The following is an 18,088-nucleotide window of genomic DNA, read 5'->3' on the forward strand; positions in this document are numbered from 1 at the left end:
CTCCAGGCATCTAGAAGTAAATAATCTTCAGAGCATTAAAAAAACCCCAAACAACCACACTTTCCTCTGTGCAACTTGCTACTTACAGAAAAATAGTTAGGAAAGTAGCAAAACAGCATGAGAACACACACCACGGATGTGTCCACATCTAGCCATCAGGATTGCTTACAGAGACACACTGCTCTGGGAGTACACTCCCAAACAAGCAGAACAACTCATATAAGCCTCTCCCTGATTCTGCTTGCCTCTCCCTTACAGCTGAGAGGGAAAGCCACCAAGCCTTCACCTGCTGCCTCTTCACCCACCTGCACAAGTGAAGAATAAAGTAGCCCTGACAGCTGTAAGCAGCTGACTATGAAAAGCAGCATTTTATAGCGCCCAAGATCCTCAATGCAGGAAAATTAGATCACTGTGACTGAGCACAGAGTTAAGAGAAGCAAGAGAGGCTACTTACCGTGTTACTGATAGACTATGTCCACACTAGTAAATCAAGCAATGCCAGGAACCATTCCCAGGAAATGGAACTCAGTCACACAGACCACTGAACTGCTACAAACCAGTGCAGCATCCTTCTAACCCAGGCCAGCTACAACTCTCCTGTGCAATTCTGAGGCATGATTTTGCATGTAACACAGGCCAGGAGCCAGTCCCAACCAGTAGATTGTATTCAGCTATCCTGTTCTGGAAGGCAGGAGAGTTTAGCATCACCAACAAGGGCTAATCTGTGCCAGCTGACCTCAGGACCAGAGAGAATGGTGTTGGGTATCTTTAATTAACTGGTGGAGAAGTGGTCACAGCCTCTCCAGGCTTTGTCTGCTATTATTCTTAGGGGAAGACTTCAAAAGTGGCACATGCAATGAAGTATATGAGCATAGCCTGACCAGCAGCACCACACAAAAGTTGTCTACACGTTGTAGTAGACAAGAAAATTAGAGATGGATAGAGCTCATCTTGGCTTCTTCCCCTTTCCTCTGAGCAGACAGACCTTGCGTATCCTTTACTAATATCCACAGTCTCATTTCTTTTCCCAGTTAAAAAAGTTTTATACATTTAACATGCGCTCTTACGCTAAGGCCACTCTAATAAGTCATGCAAAACAGCATAAGCTGAGTTTCTGAGGGCTGATCATTTGACAATAAATATTTCAAATGAAAGTTATTCAGAAATTATTGTTCTTCTAATTTCTAGTCATTACCAAATCAGCTTCTGTAGACTAAAAATACAGTTACTAGTGAATATTATGTTATCCTGGAAACGTAGCTACAGCAATGTTGGCAAATACATCTTCACAATAGATAACTGCGCAAACACAACAGTAAAAATACATTTCAGAACTGACAATACACAGCTATTCTGTGTTATCAATAGTCTTTGACATCTCTTTACAATTTCAGATATCTAGAAATGGTCTATTTAATACCATCCCTTTCATAATCCAATGCTTTTGCTCTAATGTCAGAACATAGAAGCTGTCCCACAGAAAAAGCATTGCGCAAAACCCATTTACCCCTCTTTAAACATGTTTTCCGTAAGGATAAACAATTTTAATTAACAATCCTCTTGGGCATGAAGCTAACATGCAAGATGCATTTAGCTCTGACCATTTAAAATGCGTACGTTACCTGTATCTTTATGCAAATCCATCGTTTTCTAGGAAAAGTGTTTTTACTCATTTACAAGGGAAACTTTATAATATGCTTTGTTATATATACTAGCCTACACCGAATCATCTTACTTTTAAAAATCAAGTATGAAGAAGACCATGTGGAACACCCAAATAAAAATTACGCACTCATTTTAAAAACGCCAGTTGTTTTTCATTTTCTTAAGTAAGGCACTTTTTTTTTTCCCCAGGAGCGAGTCCCCACATCAGGAGCGACACGCACACCGTACCAGCCACCGGCCGGTTCTCCCTCATCAAGAGTTTTGCACAATCGAGTCTGCAGAGCAGGTGACAGAAAGCAGCCAGCCCCCCGCGTCCCTAACGCAAGGTCCCGCCTCAGGGAGGAAGGGGCGCCTCCACCCCTCCGTGACCTTCGAGGCGGTATATTAACTGGAAGGCTTCAAAGACCGAGGCCAACGCACAGGGTCGAAAGCGAAGCCGGAAGCGCGGCCCCCACACACCACCTCCGCACCCGGCCCCCACTGCCGCCAGAGGAAACCCCCCAGAGGCGCCCCGTGGCTCGACAGGCGGCCGTGCCTGCCCGCACGGCTACAGGACGCGGGCGAGAGCTCCCACCCGGGACCGGCAGCACTCCCGCCCCCGGGCCCCGCTCTGCCCCGCCGGGAAGCGCCCGCCCGCCGCCTCCCCTCAGCCACCGCGGAACCCGCGCGCCGCTGACCGTTACCCGCCAACGGCTCCGTCGGCGCCGCCCGGAGAGGGAGGGGGCGCCCGGCCGCCCTGGGCCCACGCAGCCTCCTCGGGGCGCCGATCCCCGAACCGGCCTAGCCCACGGGCACGGCCGCGCGGGCGCGGGACGCGGCAGGACCCCTGCGGGTCCCTCCAGGGCTGGAGCGCCCTCCCGGCTGTGGGATCCCGGCTGAGGGAACCGGCATAACCGTGCGGGGCTCTCGACGGTCCTTGCTGCAACTCTACCCCCTCCTGCCGCCCAGACCACCGCCCCCTAGGATCCGTAGCCCAGCCCCGCGGAACTGCCGCCGGCGGATCCAGCGCGGCGCAACGCTTCGCCTCGCCTCACCTCACGGCGTGGCCGGTGCCCTGCGGAGCCCAGCACAGCACAAGCCCGGCCTGAGCCCATCCCTCCGAGAAGTTTCCTGCCATCGCAGCGGCTGGGGGAAACAAAAGCTTCAAAGCCGGGAGGAGGAGGAAGGGCAGCGCAAGCAGAAAAGTGAGGGGCATTGCTCGCCCGCCGCACCGACCCCCTGGAGGGCAGCCCGCTCAGCGCCACCTCCCCATTTGCTTCGGCGGCGGCTCTGCTGTACAGGCAGCGCCGCCGAACCACCGGAGCGGGGAGAACGCAGGCGAGCCAGCTGCTCCCTGCCTGCCTGCCGGCAGCCTCTCCCCGCGGCCGCCCGTCCCGCTCGCTGCAGCGCCGCCGAGCCCCGCCCCCGCCGCGGCTCCGCCTCCCGGGGGCGCGCGCGCACACCGGCCGAAGGGCTCTCGCGGCCCCGGTGGCGGTGGGCGTTTTTCGGCGGAGCCCTCTCCAGGTATGGAGGGAGGGTAGGTGGGTGGTTGTTTTCCCAGCCTTGTGCCCCGCACCTGCGAGCGGAGGGGCGGCTTAGGCTGGCCTTAGCTGCTCTGCAAGGTCCCGGTTCATTTCTCACCGCCAAGCGTCGAGCAGGCTGTTCCTGTAAAGTAGGAGTCGCCTTTTTTAAAAATCCAGGTAAAAGAGGTGCTGAAAGCAGGATTAACAAACGCAGAGGAGCTCCTAGCTTCCTGCCAGGCAGGGATGTAAATGTGATGCGTGCTTGGTGGTATTGCAGTCCTTTTGTACATAAAGGGAGAAATAATAGAAAATATCTGTAAGAGTTACTGTCTCAATATATTGAGTTGTGCCGGTTGATTTTTAAGGACTAAGACAAGCCTGTATGTCTCCTCATTGCCCACATAGCTAACTCTGTGAGGAGGAAGATTTGCCAAACAAGTTGTAGTTGCAAAGCTAAGGTCACACAGTGTGTGTATTGGCAGCCGTATCAACTCCAAACTGGGGTATCGTGACTACTGATGCTGAGAAGTGCAAGGCAATAGCTAGTAATTACAGGCCAAAGTCTACGTGGTTCAGGGTAGCTTATTGTGGTTTCAGCTATTAGTTTGATTTTTATAATTAAAATATGTTTTATTTGGCAAGACTCACTGTATCATGTTAAACAGGTTTATAAGGTTGTAAATTGATATGAAGACTCTATATTGCATTACAGAACTTGATGCCTGAACCAGGAAGAGCCTTTCACAATCCCTTTTCCTATTCAAACTGCATTTACCTGATTGCTAGCTAATGGGTCTCCACATCAGATCACAACTGTTCACAGTGAACTCAGAACATGAGAAGAGAAAAAGGAAGCTTCTCGTTCTCCCAAATGGATCTCTTAAGCGTGAAGCTGATGGGATGCCAGCAGAATGTTAGCAGCTACATCCACTGATACTGCTTTGACTTTTGAGAAGTACAACTCCCGACTGAGTTCAGCTTGCCCTGCAACCACAAGGCTATGGTTGAGAACTGCAAGGCAAATCCAATCCAAGGAGGAAGCAATTCTTTCTGGCTGCTGTAAAAATTCTTGACCAAGGAAAATTATTTCTTTATTCTTACATCTTCTTTAACAAGTGAGTGTGAGCACTTTTTTGCTGTTAAGTTTTACTGCTCACTTTGAGCATAGAAAGAAAAAAACCCAGTGGGCTCTATTTGTTTGCTGGGATGCATTCTGAACTCCTCCCATCTGAAATAAGCATAACTAACCAGTGAGAAACTGCTCCACTGGGGCTTCTGATTTGTTTTGCTGTGGCTGGCTAAACTCTTTAAAGGCTTTTTCTAGCATAGGGGAGACATGATATATTGGTTCAATTTGAAAATCCTCAGATATTATCACTGCACTCCATCTTGTGGAAGAGGCAACAACACATTTGGAAAAAAAAAAAAAACCACTATAGGATTATTTTAGTAATTAAACCTAACAATGTCTGGTTCTTACTGCCAAAGCAAGGAACTACAAATAGTGGTGGATACAAGAAGTTGTTTGATTCTCAATCTACCCAATGGATTTGTGTAAATGTCCCTCAATTTTAGGTATGAGTTTCACATCTCCTTTGTTTTGGAAAGGAGCTTTAGGAAAACAGAGAGTGTAATTCGAAAAGAGAAACTAAAGCAGAAAGGACCCTGCTTTCTAGATGAGGTTGCCAAGGAGCACCCCAGACTTGGGAGAGTTGTCATAAGGCTGAAGAAGCAGCCAGGCTGAGCAGGGCTGGTGATCTGTGGGGATATGTGGCAGGGGTAGAGACTCTGCTAAGCAGGATTGCTCTGTAGGGAACTGACTGGTTTGGTGGTTTTTTTTCCTTACCTCATTAATAAGTACAATAATCTGGCTGTATCTGGGACACTGTATTGAGGATCACTGTCTGTCTTACGAAAAAAACCCAAATGATAAGGTTCTCTCTGCCCTTCTGAAACTGCCTTTGGTGGCTTGTGACCTTTTTCCCCTTGATGTTCAGTGCTGCTTTGGGAAATCAGAATAGATATCGAGGCAACAACTATGAACCATAGCAAAGGCATATTCATACGTATTTGTGTCTGGCTGGCTGAAGAGAAAATTGAGCAACTTATCTGGATTCACAGCTATAGAAAGGTTAACTTTATAATAGTTGCCCTAGGACAAGCTTGAAGAGAAAGCCATTTAACTTTAATGAATAACTTAAAATACAAAGGGCTAGTTATTCCAACTGTTCCTTGGACAGAAGAAGAAAGGTTTTCTTGAGAAAAGACTGCAGAAAAGCTTAGTCATTCAGACCCAAAAAAGCAGGGGAAAAAGGTCTTGGGCAGGAAGAAGTTAGGAGAAAATTCTATTGTACAAACAAGGATCCTCTGAATTACATCACCCCAGAAGCAGGTTCCACAAGGAGTCTAAATTTAATTAGCAGATGTGAACTGTGCTTTTTTTTTTTTCCAGAACTCCCCCCTGTCTTGTAGTAGCAGTAATGTACGTGCTTCTCCCTGTGATGTGGAACAGCAATGCTGAATGAAGCGCTAACCTTTTTTGGTTTGTTTTCCAGGCTTGGACAACACAGTGGTCAACTTGGTGATTGCCGGTATGCTTTACTGCTCCAACCTGTGCTAAGTCCAGTAAGGTAGAATTGATCTGGTTTAAGTAATGCCTCAATGCAAACAAGGCCTTGAAGGTGGAGTGTCTCTTTCTGTCTATTATTATAACATTAATTCCAGAGAGAATACTAAGGGCAGGGAATCTTTGTTGATGACAGTATTCATTAGCCTTTTCCAGACTCCTTGGTCATTTTCCTAGAGCAATGACTCATCACTTCATGACTGCTCTGATTACATTAAATTGTTATTATTATTATTACAATATAAGTAACATAATGCTTATGCTAATTCACTTTGTGTGCAACTGTCAGAATTCTTGAAACAGTCAATTGAGAGCATCCTACATGAGCATTTCAGCATTATTTAGACTTTTCCTGATTATTCTATTCATATTTATGATATTTAATTCTCTTCAGTGATGATTTTCAATATAGTATGTGAAAATTCCGAGTAAATGGTCAGACCTTTTTGTGAAACTGTTATTGTTTGAAGGGAAATCAGGACATAACATGATTGCTCTTCAGTTTTTACTAAAATCCAGCCTTACAGATTTTTTTTCTTACAGAACAGGCTGAAGAGTAACATTGAGGCGGGGGTAGCAGGGAAGACTTTCCCAAAAGGAAGAGTCTGCTTTTTCGATGCAGTTAGATGTTATTCAGATGTTGAGAGATTTTATGTTTGTGCTTATTTTATTAAGCAGTTTGTTGTATATAACACCAAAAGAATCTTGAGTTTCAAGGCTGCCTCTCAACTCTGTGCCTGAAGAAAAGGAAGACTTCAAAATGTGCTTTCTGGTGTATCCAACATTTAAAAAAACCCAAAAGACCCTTATCATCCTTTTTGCCTGCTTTTTCTTTGTAAGAGAATGAATTCGAAGGCATGAAAAAACACAACATAATGTAACAATGAAGGGAGAGTACCAAGGTCTGACGTTGGTGGGGTTATTCATGTGTTTGAAGTTACAGAAGTATTTTGTTCTGCCCACAGGTGGAATGCAAGCAAGCTCACCACAGTAACTGGAGTGAGTGAAGAAAGACTGTGTGAGTAAGAATTATAGTGAAAAAACAGACTGCTATTTTGAAATGGAAATTTATCTGAGAATTGATGCAGAAGGCTTGTGAACTGGAGCTGAGTTTGAAATGAAAATGCTTTCACACTTCTCTCTAGAAAAATGAGGTCCTCTAGTGCTGCTTTTGCAGTGGAGCAAATACCAACTAGTCATTTCCTCACAGCTTCAGTACTTTTGTTTTCTATCCTGGTTTTATTCTGAGAAGAGAGAGAAAGAGAAAGCATTTGAGCAAAATTTGTGTCATTGCCATGCAAATATAAGATCATTTATTATGTAATTTCAGGTATTGCCATACATTCAGTGTCTCCTGTCTTCTTTTTTGGCCATCTGACTGCTATTGAAGTAATTCCTCTTTTATTTCTCATAGCAAAAATAAAAAAGATGGTCAACAAACCTTATAAATTCACCTTCCTCTCAAAGGCCATTTGCTACTTCAGTTGCTACAGTTTGCCTTTGAAGCAAGATAAACCACAGCTCTGTTGCATCTCTGGGCCATCCACATCGCCATGAAGAAAATGTCACTTATCACTGAAAGAGAGCATTAAATTAAGGCAAACAATTTATAACGGGGAAATTTCTGTGTTGGAATCCCCTTCTCTGAATTGGTAAGTAACTTCAGCAAAGAATGAACATGAAATAGAGAGTTTAAAACATGTTGTGTTCAATGGGTTTAATAAGAATATAAACATTTTACTGTGGTGTTGCACATAATTTTCAGTTGTCTCTTTAAAAAAAGCTACTACTCTATTTTAATTACACATGGGATTAGCTAATTTTTCAAATTCTTTTTAAGTTCCCGTTGTCCTAAATATGCCTTACTATTTTTAGAACAGCACTAGTAATTGAACAGTGACATTCACCTGTGGAGACTTTTACAACTCATACTCTTCAGAGAGAAAGAAGATGTCTAAGAACATACGTGAACACAGGAAATGCCCCACTGGATCAGACTGGGGATCTTTTTTTTTTTTTTTCTGACAGTGACAAGAGACCCTGGCACACATCAGGTACTTTGAGTGTACATCAAATGAGGCAGGCTACAGTCTCTCCTCCAGAAATTCTCACTGAAGTTCTGGCTGCACTGTTTTCTCTCAACTTTTGATTTATACAGTCCCTAACCAAGGCCCTTCCAAGCTGCAGGGGCCTCCTCCTTGATGTCTTCCAGGCCCTGTCCCTGCTGGTTATTCACGTCACCAGAAGAAGGAAGCTTGATGGGGGGGATCCTGGTGACTGTGGGACCTGTGTCCATTCCATCATCCTCTCACATCTCCAGGCAGAGCATCACTGGGCAGCATCCACCTGCTCCTCGATTAACCTTTATGAAGTGTAGGTCATGTCAGGGTTTGTCTGCGTCATGCCCTCCTCCAGTTCCCATCTGTGTATTTTCAATCCTGTAACTCTTCCCTTTCTTTCATTTGTTGTTCATTGTAGTTAATTTTTTCCTCCTTGTTTTCCTTACCTTTAGCTCTCTTCCTCCCTATGGGGGCTTCAAGATTTTGCTAATACATACTTAAACAGAAAAGCAAATGGAAACAGCAGGAGAAACAATTTACAGAATGCACACAAGCTCTGCCACCTTCTTCAGGCCTTCTTCCTTGTATTCCGCTGGCTTCCATGGCTGTTAGGAAGGTAAATCCTTGCCTAGTCCTTTCGCTATCCATTTTTGGACCTATTGTCCATGAACTTCTCCAATTCCTGTTTGAACCTCCTGTTGGGATCTGCTTCCACAACATCTTTTGGCAGCAAGTCCAGAAATTCACTACCCACTGTGTAAAGTAATGTGTTCTTTTTATCTTTTAAACTAACTTCACCAAATGAGCCAAACCCTGCAATTTGATGAAAAGTCATAGAATCACAGAGTGGTTTGGGTTGGAAGGGACCTCAAAGGTCATCTAGTTCCACACCCCCTGCTGCAGGCAGGGACACCCTCCACTAGACCAGGTTGCTCAAAGCCCCATCCAACCTGGCCTTGAACACTTCCAGGGATGGGGCATCCACAACTTCTCTGGGCAACCTCTTCCAGTGCCTCACCGCTCTCACAGGGAAGATTTTCTTCTAATCTAAATCGGCCCTCTTTTAGTTTAAACCCATTACCCCTTGTGCTATCACTACATGCCCTTGTAACCAGTCCCTCTCCAGCTTTCCTGTAGGCCCCTTTAGGTACTAGAAGGCTGCTATAAGGTCTCCCTGGAGCCTTCTCTTCTCCAGGCTGAACCAACCCAACTCTCTCAGCCTGTCTTCATAGGAGAGGTGCTCCAGCCCTCGGATCATCTTCCTGGCCCTCCTCTGGACTCACTCCAACATGTCCAGGACTTGCTCCAACAGATCCATATGGTTCCATATTCATATTTTCAGCCACCTTTATTTCGTAAACCTTGAACGAGTCTCACCATAGCACTCTCCTAGTGGAAAAGTTTCATATTTTTTAGTCTGATCTCATAAGGCAGCCACTGCCTTTAATCCCTTTAATGATTTCAGTTGTCTTCTCTGCATCTTCCTTAACTCTACCATGTACTTTTCCAGATAGCAAGACCAGAAATATATAGAGCATTCAAAATGTGGATACAATAGAGTTACACTAGAGTTGAGGCAAAATTATTCTCTCTCGCTACTATTTCAGATGTTGCCAAACACCTTTCTTGCCTTTTGTTTGAATGCTACTACAAATTGACCCAGTGATTTCACAGAGCTTCAGTCTCAATAACTCTAACATTTCTGTTCTGAGTTGTATCTGGTCGTTAGATCTGGCGATACTATGTGATAATCTGTGTGCTTCAGAGAAAGCCAACTCATTTAGCCAATTAAATAGTGTTGTTAATTTTTAGAAGTGATGGTAACCTATACAGGTTCAGAATTTCATTCTGAATCCTGTGAATGATTACTTTTATAATTTCTTGTATAATGTATGAATATGTCTATTGGTCCCAGTGTTGTAGGTCTTCCAAAGGAACAGCTCTACTTTGAGCAAAGTGGAATTCTTATTTAAATAAGCTCAAACATATTTTTGTTATGAGGTAGATGAGGTGAAAACACTGTAGATACAGATCCTAGATAGGAAGACAGCAGCAGCAAATTAGAGTTACCTTTGGAGCAGTACCTGAGTCCTGCAATAGAAAAGTCAGCTTCTTCCTTTGTGGCTGGTGATCTGCATGCTGACTAGATAAGGAGGAAGGGAATGGGTGCTCCTTAATCATCATTGTGATCTTTGCAGGTTTTTATTTCTTTTCTAATTTCATTTCTACTTTTTAGATACACAAATGCCAAAAGTGAACAGTTAGGAGGTTGTTATCAGAGACTTTATGACATTGAGCTGTTTGTGTGTGTATGTGTACATATACCCCTTGTAGGTGTACCCTTTGATTTGAAGGCCTTGCACTAGAGTTCAAACAGATACAGGCTGAAGAACGAATTTTTTTCTTATCCATTTTACTTAGAGAAGTAATGGCTTCCTAGTGATCAGACGTTTTGCGTGTTACATTTTGCTTGGCACATTTGTTCTTGTCTATTCAGTATCCACATGAAACAACAATGTAGGGCACCTGTAAAGGCAGTCACACAAATGGACAGCACACTATTCTTTTATAAGGCTCTTTGCTATTTTAGTTTTTTATTTTAAAAATCCAGACATTTTTATTCAGTTTTCTAGCAAATAAAAGAAGGTGCTACCTGTTGTTTTTTTTAAGGGGGAGGGTTGTAAAATATCCAAAGAATAAGTAAAATATCCATTTAAAAATGAGCAATTTGACCTTATTCTGTTCTTAGTAATGTTGATTACTGGGGAGAAAAGGATTGTTAATGTGAAAGCTCCATGTCCCTTTAAAGCACCTCTTGTGTTATTAAAAGTAAACATGTTTGAAGAATCAACCTTTTGCTAACAATCAGCATACTCCTTTCCCTTTTTGTCTTCAAGTAGACCAGCTGACGCCAGCTCTGATTTTTTTTTTTTTCCCCCATGCAAGGAGGTCGTTACAGCAAAGATGTATTTTAACCCACCAACTTGGAAAAATAAAACCATCCTTTTTTCAATTTCAGATCATGTTTACCGAAGCTTATTTCTCCTGATTGCTCTATATAAAGTCCTTTCTAATATTATGATTGATGCCTATAAATACACAGGCAGTGAGATGGCAATCACCAAAGAAGGAGAAGAACTATGAATAAATTTGGGCTTGAAATTTAGAACATTTCTAATCATCAGAAAAATCAGGTTCTGGAACAGCTTTTCAGCAGAAGTCACGGTGGGATGAACTCTTTTCAGAACAAAGATGACATCTGTGATTTCTAGCTCTGCCAATTTAATCAGAAGGCTGTAAGACAACCTGTAGTCTGTCTTTCTTGTGCAGAACAGACAAAAAAACCCCTGTATTCTACAGTCTGAGCATCCTACTGTCTATGTGGAGACATAGCTACAGCTCTGTTTTAGGGATTAAAAGGAGAAAATCCACATCTGCTCTGTTATACCCTGCCTGTGCAGGGAGTGAGCTCTTACTGAGCTGTGGAGTTGCATTAAATAACTTCCATGAAAGCATCTGTGGAAGTTTTAGACATGGCTGCTTTTCTGCTGGAGGGCACTGTCATCCGAGCTGAGCCGGCAGAAAGGCTCATACAAGTGTTTCTTATTTGCTTCGGCAAAAGGTCAGCCAAGATTAGCTCAAAATACATTAAGCAATAGATTAAACGACGCCAGCTGACTTTGTGCAGAAGTAGATTAGGAGTACCCACAGAGACTGTTCAACAAGCTGAACTCCAGAGGCAGGTGAACTCTGAAAGAAAGGGCAGTGACAGCTTCTGCCATTTCTGTGGTGAATATCTGACGCAGCCCAGTAGCTATATCTATGCAACCAGTTATTTCTGCTACCATCTGAATGATAGTCTTTGCACAGTGAGAACCCTTGAAATATTAAGCTTGCAACATTTCTGGACAGGTTGAAAATACTTCCAGATTTATGCATTCTTGAATGTTCTCCCATGGCACATGGAGAAATGCTTGATAGATGGCAGGAAAAAACAGACAAGATGGACTTGTGGGTCCAACTCAAAAACTGCCACACTTCCTTTCATACTGCCCTGAGGCCTGTTTCTTCTTGGCCTGTTTGGATGCCTCTGTACCACACTGCTGGTCCTTGCAAGTGCTGAAATGTTGGTGGAGGGGTGTTTGACGCCTTGACCAATGAACGTCTCAAGGCTAGCGAATCAACCACAAAATTACCACACAGCTTTAGCATGGCACTTGTGCTGACATGTTTTAGCCCAGCGTATTCTTAAGGTTGATCAGCAGATGCCTACAGGACCAGGATAAGAAACAGGCCATGTACCAAATAATTACGTCTGGTTTCCAGCAGTCAGTGACTTGTGAACTTCCTAAATTATTCTTCCTAGATGTTACATCCTGACTGCTGTGTTTAATGGCTACACGTGGACTTTCACTTCATTGTTGTTGAGGGGTTTTTTTACTACTTTTTTTAATCCACTTATGCTTTTGACCTCCATAGCATCTCATGGCAATGAGTTCCACAATTTAATTATACATTAAAAGAAGGACTGGCTTGCGGGACTGACAATGCACAGAAGCTACGCATTCCTCAAAGGCTGTTTGCCATTTTCGTGCTCTCATTGCAAAGTTCCAGCCTGCAGGGACACATACAGAAGCTAGAAATGGAAAAGATCCATTATATCATAGTGTTAGCTCCAGCCTTAATAGAAAATGTTTCAGTCACAGCTTGACATGATAACATCAGTGTACTTAACAGATACAGCGGGTCTCAGAACAGTCTGCAGGGTGCGAAAACAAAACGACTTCTCTAGCCTCCAGGGTAGTTTTTTCCGCAACAGAAGGAACAGGGCAGGATTTGTGTTAGAGCTACTGTGAGCAACTCTTTTGGAATAGTTGATATTTTGAGTAGGCCTGTCATTTTCCTGACAATTGTAGGTCTAAAGGTATTGCCTCGCCTTCAACAGTTGCTAGACCAATACTGTGTGCATTTGTTTGTATATGCATTATAGAGATGACATTGTCATATTACTAAATCACAGTTTGTAAGTATCTTCATGGGCAATATGGTTGGTTTTCAGTACCATAAACATTGGTTAAAGAAGAGGCAATAAATGGTTGAAAGCTTGCCACAAACTGCCAGTCTAAAAGTAGAGCTCAGTCTTGAGCCACGAAGGTAGTAAATCACTGGGGTGATTTTCTAAGGATTATGCAGGATTGTCTCTCACTTGAAATTGTTTGATCAATAGTGGGTTTGGTTTTTTTCCCTAAAGCTCGTTTTCTATTTTAAAGTAGTAGGAATTTAGGGAAGCATTGCATCACTGTATTTTAGATCACAGTGGTGATGTTTAAGATTATATAAAGTATGGAAATAGGATAAAGGAAGAACTCAGAATACCCATAACTATTGAAAGACGTAATTTGCTCTGGAATAACTCAGAGGAAATAAATATCAGTTAGTTTAAACAACTCCTTTGGTAATCTACTGAGGGCTTTTCCTAACAAACACCACCACTACAGATTTGTATAATACTTTTATTTAGCGGTAATCCAAAGTGGTATACAGATGGTATATGGGATTATTTCATGGATCTCTAAAAAGCAATCTCTTCTCGAGTAGAAAAATTGTAATTATTCTCTGTCAACAATAATACATTGTATGCTGTATCAGCAGTGTAGTTTCTGGATACCTGGGGTATAATTCCATCTATAGACAGAATATATGACCTACTGTCTGTTTTCCTTTTTTGAGAAAATGATGAAACAAATGTTGAAGAAAATGTCTAACTATAGCTGGAAAACCTTCCTCCAAACCAATGCTCAGTATCTGATTAAGATATCATGGATTTTACATGAACTCATCTATTTTTCTCTCTGAGAGGAAAAAATACATTACCTTTTTTTTTCTCTCAAGAAGTTTTAATTCCTTCAGTCCTGCTAGTGGATGAAAAGCTTTATTTCCTTCTTTTTTTAATGGAAATTTCTAAGCCTTATGATTGTAGAGAAAAGATTAAAAGTCTGCAGCAAAGATTCAATAATTGTAAATCAAATAAACCCCATGAACCCCATATTTCTTTTAAAATTCCCTGATGCTTGAGGGCAATAATATGGATCTTAGCAACTGGGACAAGACTCTTCTGTGCTTGGGGCTGATAATATTGTAATTCCTACCTCTTTGCTTGTTGTAGATGAGAAATAATTTAGATTGTGTTATAGCCTCACTCTGCATTCCAAGAAAGCTCCAACAAACTCATACAGATTAGGTGACTCCAAAGTGAAGATGTTATTTTTTTTCAAATATATGTCCTTCATTCTAAAGTACTCTTGATTAATGGGACATTCAGTGGTATGCTGAACAGGGAAACCAAGCTTTAATAACAGGTAAAATTTTGTAAAACTCAGTAATTCATCGCATCAGCTGCCCAGGTTTATTTTACCTAGATAGACTTGAAATGTCATATACATTTTAATGAACACACTATATACTATTCCTAGGTTTTAAACCAGGTACAGGTTTATAATGTGTGTGAACGTACATTGCAAGAAGAAGAAATTGCCAGTTGGTACATAGCTGAACACAAAATTGGCAAAATTCGGTGCAGGGCAGTTATATAAAACAGCTCAGTTCTATCAGTCCAGATCTCAAAGCTCACCTAAGGTTTTTGATACAACTTCTAATTATTGTAAGTGGCTCTGATTTATGTACATTTCTAACTGCAGCGGGCCATCCAGACTGCACATCCATGTAAGCCACCTAGCAGGCATATGGGGACTGTGGAATAAATAGATGCAAGCAGCTCTACAATTGCTCATTGGTTTTGGGGAACAAATGGATGCCTAGTGAACCATCAGCATCACCTCAGTATGCTTTGGAAGTCTGTTCAAAGCTGCACTTCTCCATTCTGCTGAGAAAGTGAACTCTCATAGCTCAAAATGGTATAACTGTTTTATTCAATATTCCTATTTTGTATTTTTTGAATACTCCACATTAATTTTCAGTGTGATTCTGTTCCAGGTGTTTGTGCACTACAAAAGGTTTTTGTTTCTAAGTACATGTTCTGCTATGGTAATTATCCCTCCTGCACTGTAATTCAAGACTGAAAGTTGATTTATTCTCCATGTGTTCTTTGTAGAATTAAATGTGTCACCATTGTAACTGACTTACTTCTGACAAAGCTGATCTAAATAGTTGCAGAAATGTCTCATTGCCTTCGCAGTTATGAGCCCAATTAACTTGTCAACATTTTCCAACGGTTATTTACTACAGATTTACCACAGCTCTAATCAGCTATAGAGGTGGGGAAAAGAAGGACGACTAGGGTAGAGAGTGTCTTTCCTTGCAGTTTTCTAGTGAAAAGTGTAACTGGAGCCTCATTTCACAAGTATTCTAGGATATGTAGGATGTTGGAAATGGTGATGGGTCAGAAAATCATTAAGAGGTTTGTTCAGTGATTGTGATCTGACTCTGAAGCCTACTGAAATTAACTTTTGTACTACTAATTATTTCACTCTTGGTTGTTTCAACAGACACATTTAAAAATGAGATATTATCCCATCTGTCTTAGCATATTTTATATGTCATTTCACATGCAATTTGCTACCTAAAAGCCAGCTTCTGTTATCTTTGTTCTTCACGTGCTGAGAAAACGTGAAAATTCAGAAAAAATCGAGAACATTGGCTATTGCTCTGAGAGCATTCATCCCTTTCATATTTTGCTGCTTTGTGTGTATTCTGTATCACCTAAACTAAATTACTGTAGATTCTCCTAGGAAAGTTTCACACTGTACGTTGTGTGATTTAAATATAGCTGAGGACCACAAGGGACCTTGCTAGAGTGTGAGTCACTGTGCATTGCACTTTCTGGAGCTGTTGAAAGGTGCAGAGGTCAGAAGCTGTTGATCTAGCCTGACACCTTCAGAATAAACAGTGTTCAGAATGCCTTCGGTCTTCTCTTATGGGCATACAAGCGACGACTACTTTTGAGAGGGGACTGCCCTCACACTGTGGATCTTTTTTGCCCACCCTGACCATCACAGTGGCGAAGTGTGCCCTGCTGGCAGCGGGGCAGGATGCCAGCGGTGGCTGCTGAAGGTTCTCAGCAGCCTCTTCCAGGCCCCCAGACCATCACCGCCCGCTAGCGATTCAACAATACCATCTGGTGCCGAGTTGGAATTGCACAGTCCATTCACTGTCATGGTGCATCATAACCTGCGATGTTCAAAAGGTTCATGGCTCTTTGACAGAAGGCATCTCTCTGTACATATCGTGTTCAAGAACCAAATAGTGATTGTCTGTCCATAGATATTCAAGTTGCAATTCTGTTTTTAAGATACCTAAGGAATACATGTAATCAATATAAAACTAAAGTTTCTTTTCTGAGAGGGCACTGTGGCTGAATGGAAACCATGGTAACTAGGATGGCATCTGCTGGTACCTTGTTCCTGAGTGATAAAAATGCACATAGAGTAGGCTTTGTGCTTAGCAACAAAACCTAATCAACCAAGTTTTCAAATAGCCCTCCCTCCAGCCCTCCATTGCAGCTGCCAGCCTTGTCCCATGCAGTGTGTATGCCCAGTCTTTGTACTTCATGTTCAGTAATCCATCCTTTAGGCGTGCAATAAGCAGCACAAAATACACTTCACACAAAAGAAAACAATTTATTCTTGTTGGCTGTTGCTTTAGAAGAATACACAACTCTGATCTCCTTCCCTATAGAGCTATTGTGAAGAGTGACTCATCCCTTGGCCAACATGTTGGATGCTCACATTAATTAGAATATGTGCATCTAAAGATTGTTGTAAACACTTGCTGATAATATCAAATTACTCCCTGGTATACAATAGGAAGTAGAAGCAATTTTAATACATTTAATACATTAAGCTGTGCATTTTAAGTCATGTTAGGGCAACACACTGACAAAAATTAATTAGGGAAATTCTCTAATTAGCATACATTGGCTGCCACACAAATCATGTTGGCATGAAAAATGGGAATAATGCAAATTGTACTCTACAGTGATGATTAAATATTTTCTAAACACTAAGCAATATTATAAAAATTTTTGTTATCTACCCTGTGTGGCAAATCTGGATAAGGATCCAATTTATTTATAATAAGAAGAGTGAAAAGAGATAAACTATTACTGCCTTCTAGTTATTGATGGTACACATTAAATAGGCTGACTTTCATCTCATATGCAGTTACTTTCCTCGGTACAGGCAGGTGAAATGCCCTTATACTTACCTGGGATCTAACTGACCCACACAACAGAGCCAGCATCCGACAGCGCAAGTTGATGATCCAGAGACTTCACAATCTCTCTCAGGAGATTGTAAGAAAGAACAGGAATATTATGTCTTTCCAAATGTAGCTAAGCACACTTGAGCAAGCTTAGACTGATCCCAAAATCTAAGCTATTACACTAATACTAGAATGATAATATCGTGTGTGTTCATGCGCGCGTCTTTCTCTGTTGTGCAGAAATAAATCGTATTTGTCTATAAGCAACATATCTTTTTTCTCTTTTTAAAGTTCACTGTTATTTACTGACTCAGGATGTAGCATAACATAGCATAATGCTATATCACTGTCTGTTAAAAAGAAGTCTCTGGGGTGTTAGACTAATTGACTTTATTAAGATAATCTATAAGAGTGTTCTCACATGGTCACGTGGTACTTGGAAATCTTCACAGGGTGCCACTTCACACTGTCATAGAAGAGTATATTTCAGTGTTTTTCATCCCTCAGACAAAAAAAAATGTGAACCACAGAATCTTAACTGAACTGGCATTATTTCTGATAAATTTACAGAAGCCTCAGAACTAATTGTGCATATTTTTGGTCATTTCTGTTGGTGGAAACCTGACCATTTATGTAAATAAATACTCAAATATCTAAGTGTCAGGATCAGGACTTGAGGGTCTATCTCGTTCCATTCCCTTGATGAGGATAACGGTGCCCCCCAGGCTCAGGTTCACTGGTTCTTCCACAGTCTGATCTATAACAGACTTGTTTATATCATAAAGTTTGGTGCCTTAGAAAATGAGTTACAACTACAATCTTTTAAATGTGCAATAAATGGAAACAATTCCTTTCATAAAGAGCTCTGACTGTAACGTGGATCCTGTAACCTTATTACCAGAAAATGTTACTACAGAGGAATTGCTAAGGGAAGAGGAGCAGCTGTGAGCTTACATATCATTTTTCTACATTACTGTTCATTAAATAAAATAAGGCAATATTATTTCCATTGGTAA

General features: G+C 41.9%; 1 protein-coding gene and 1 long non-coding RNA gene across 14 annotated transcripts in view; one reads left to right on the forward strand and one right to left on the reverse strand.

Moving 5' to 3' along the window:
• GPR63 (G protein-coupled receptor 63) overlaps positions 1 to 2,889 on the reverse strand; it is a 31,039-nt gene extending 28,150 nt beyond the window's left edge. For 6 of the 8 annotated variants that reach the window (XM_054820282.1, XM_054820283.1, XM_054820274.1 and 3 more), the window contains exon 1: positions 2,700 to 2,889. The gene's annotated coding sequence lies outside the window, so the exon portion shown is untranslated. Of the gene's footprint in view, positions 1 to 2,348; positions 2,395 to 2,699 lie in introns of those variants that run through there. The other 2 variants (XM_054820284.1, XM_054820278.1) reach the window with 2 other exon arrangements.
• A 142-nt stretch (positions 2,890 to 3,031) lies between these two features.
• LOC129204386 (uncharacterized) lies at positions 3,032 to 17,934 on the forward strand. 6 transcript variants are annotated; one of them, XR_008576356.1, is made up of 8 exons: positions 3,032 to 3,168; positions 3,880 to 4,282; positions 5,723 to 5,848; positions 6,759 to 6,811; positions 7,208 to 7,445; positions 7,669 to 8,166; positions 8,306 to 8,469; positions 8,991 to 17,934. It is a non-coding gene; the product is annotated as an uncharacterized LOC129204386 (long non-coding RNA). The 6 variants fall into 6 exon arrangements; XR_008576355.1 differs by having other exon boundaries at positions 8,306 to 17,934; XR_008576357.1 differs by having other exon boundaries at positions 8,006 to 8,166; positions 8,306 to 17,934.
• Positions 17,935 to 18,088: the final 154 nt, after the last annotated feature.

The sequence above is a fragment of the Grus americana genome, chromosome 3 (genome assembly GCF_028858705.1).
Source record: "Grus americana isolate bGruAme1 chromosome 3, bGruAme1.mat, whole genome shotgun sequence".
In the NCBI taxonomy this organism is placed as follows: domain Eukaryota; kingdom Metazoa; phylum Chordata; class Aves; order Gruiformes; family Gruidae; genus Grus; species Grus americana.